This window comes from Pavona decussata, unplaced genomic scaffold, assembly GCF_977016875.1.
Source record: "Pavona decussata unplaced genomic scaffold, jaPavDecu1.1 SCAFFOLD_4, whole genome shotgun sequence".
Lineage (NCBI taxonomy): Eukaryota > Metazoa > Cnidaria > Anthozoa > Scleractinia > Agariciidae > Pavona > Pavona decussata.
In genome coordinates, this window is record NW_028145428.1 from 953,435 (window position 1) to 956,359 (window position 2,925).

General features: G+C 40.1%; 1 long non-coding RNA gene across 1 annotated transcript; it reads right to left on the minus strand.

Moving 5' to 3' along the window:
• Positions 1-228: 228 nt before the first annotated feature.
• On the minus strand, positions 229-1,446 carry LOC146489657 (uncharacterized). The gene is made up of 3 exons (XR_014863541.1): positions 1,246-1,446; positions 703-920; positions 229-253 (listed from the first exon to the last, which is right to left on the minus strand). It is a non-coding gene; the product is annotated as an uncharacterized LOC146489657 (long non-coding RNA).
• Between the last annotated feature and the right edge of the window lie 1,479 nt (positions 1,447-2,925).

A 2,925-nucleotide genomic window follows, 5' to 3' on the forward strand; every position in this document is an offset into this window, starting at 1 on the left:
ATGGCGTTTCTGAGTATTCTATTTTAATAATTCCTGGGGGACCATGCCCCCAGACCCCCCTAGGTGCTTGCGCCTTCGTCGCTCGCGAGGCGCCTTACGGTGCCAAGAAAATATTCACGTCCGTTGCTTTCAGAAGTATGTCCGCTACTTTACAAAACAGTTGAAAACCCTGGTCAGGTATAACATTCTCAATAGCACCTTTCTTTAAGTGGTTTGGGATGGCTGCAATCTTGCATGATGCATTCTTCATAGTCTGTAAGAGCAATATGTTTGAAAACAATGAACACAAACGTCAGGTAAGCATCTCTCTAACTACAAGAAAAACTGTGTTGATTTTTGAAATAGTAAATTACTGCTGTAGATAATAATTGAAGACTCTAGGGAGAGAAAAATTGTTTCATAACTGACAAATGTGGGAGTTTAGGACAGCTTGTGGTTAATGACAACAGTATCCATGGAACACAGATTTATGTTTGGGAGTCTATTTAGGAAGACTTAAGCATCGCAGCCGTCAGGAAAATATTTGGAGTAAGGCATTGAAATAAATAATACTTGCCAGGAGAAACAAGGAGGCGTTAATTTTAAGTTATGAACTATCATCAGTCATTGCCAATAGCAGGAGTTCCCAGCCTTTCATGGCTGATTGAAAATTGTATTTGCATGTAATTTAAAATTAATCAATGCAATGGTAGGTATGTGTACCTTGATTAAATCTGCAACTTGTTCTCTACTTTCCAGGTCATTACCCAAACGTACCCATTGCACAATCTTATGGCTGATGTGGGCGAAGTGTTAATCGAGCTGTGACTTGCCCTCACCAGCTTCAAAATTGTTGTACTCCTTTAGGGTGAAGTTGAAAATCCTGTTCACTTCAGTCAAGTAGAACAGAAACCCACTGTTATGGTAATGTGGTCCATTATCTAAAAGACCAAAAATAACAAAAAGATACAATTCAGACAGATTTGCTACAATAAGAGAAGGTGCTGCTTAAGTCTGCATAATGCCCGGGGTTGATTCACTCATAACTCATGTTTCATTGCTGCATGTAAGCTCCTACGAGGGAAAGAAAACACACAGTTTTTAACCTTGTTCTACAAGTTATGGTACATGTTTGTGTAAGACCTGTGAAAACACCAATCAAAGTGCCTCCACAGCTTTTATCATAGAAGTACACCAGATCCTTTGTTGTCCTTGGGGAATTATTATATACAGGATAACAAGTGGTATATTGTACAACAAGCATACCAGAGAACAAGTAGACTTGAAATCCTGGATAAACATATTCCAGCCAACGAAAACCAATGTCAAGGGCACTCTGTGTAAACCACGCATTTTGCTTGGTGTCTTCTGACTATAGGTCAATGACATCTGTCTTTCTCTGATCTTCTGCTGCCATCATTGTGTACAAAATAAAAAAAATTGTAAATAATTTTTATGTGAAATGGCACTTAAAGGTAACCTCTCTTAAATAGACACATGGAAACAAAGCAATCATAACATTCTTTCCTTTCCAGATCAGGAAAAAACATAAAATTAATCTACCGTAATAATAACTTGGTTCACGACTACTGATTTTCTCTTGCCATAGATTTAAATTTGGATATCTGGTTTTGTTTCAAAACTTGCCAAATTGTACTAAATATAAATATACATGTACTTGTACCTCAGAGGATTACCTGAACATGTCAGGCACTTAACTATAACTTTTGCTATGTTCTATTTCTACAGTGCTATTACTCATTTTGCAGGCAGACCTTTCTAAGTTCAATTATATCTGTAATAATTTTGGAAAATGGACTCAAAGTGTACTCAGTGCTTCCTGTTGATTCAGTGGAACGTTTGACAAATGAGAAGAACGCCGCTTACCTGAGCAATTACAAGAAAGCCATGAAGGGAAATTCCTCTTTTCCCGTACCACTCTCTTTGGTTTTCAAGAGTTCTGAGTCCCAGTTCAACTTTCATCTTTTAACAGGTACCGCCTTACTTCGTCACCTTTGACTTTTCTTTTGGTTTCCGCTTAACAATTCCTGCTTTGCCTGTTCTTTTTCGTGATCTAAGTCGTACACCAGACAAACAGTGTGAGTGATAACGAGTAAGGCTAAGACTGCGTTCACACTTGAGGGAAATAAGTTCAATTTGAACAGCTTTAGACCAAACAAGTTTCTCCCAAACATGTTCTCAAAAAAATTGTTCCCACCGGAAGTCTGGTCAATATTTGAGCCGGCAGTTCACTTCTGCTTGTTTAGACTTAACACAACAGAATAAAAGCTATTATTTTTGTTAACAAGTTAACTTCGGGCCAGCGCAAGTAGTTGTCTACTACTAAGAGCAGGTGGTTTCCGCCAGGAATTTCCAATAGGTCAACGGCTATGTCGCCCCATGGAACTTCACGTAGTGTTGTTGACCTGATAGGTTCGGTCTTCCATGTTGGACCACCATACCTTTTCTCTGAGGCGGGCCTTTGTGCGTGTCATACCTGTTGACCCTCATGTGCAAGTGCAATAGTATGCTTCCAGAGGCTTTCTGACATGAGAATACGGTTATCTCTGAGGACAAGCCTGCCAAGAACCCACAGTTCTTCTGACAAAGCCTTGTACATTGTACCCAACAAGCGACTCCAGTCTTCTGAGGTAACAGCCTGACGCACCAATTGTAAGGTGAGGTCTTTTGCAGATGCTTGCTTAACTTGTTAGGGTGTATTTGCTGCTGGTACGGCTTCACTAGCTACAGGGAGCCAGCTTTGAGCATCCGCAGAGTTCTCTTTTCCTGAAATGTGTGTTCACTACATAACAAAATTGCTGAAGGTATAACAACCATCTTTCTACGCGTGCTGATGGGGGTGTGTTCTTGACGCCCAGGACAGTTACTAACGGTTTGTGGTCTGTGCGGAGTTCGAACTCGATGGCACACAAGTAAGGATAGAAT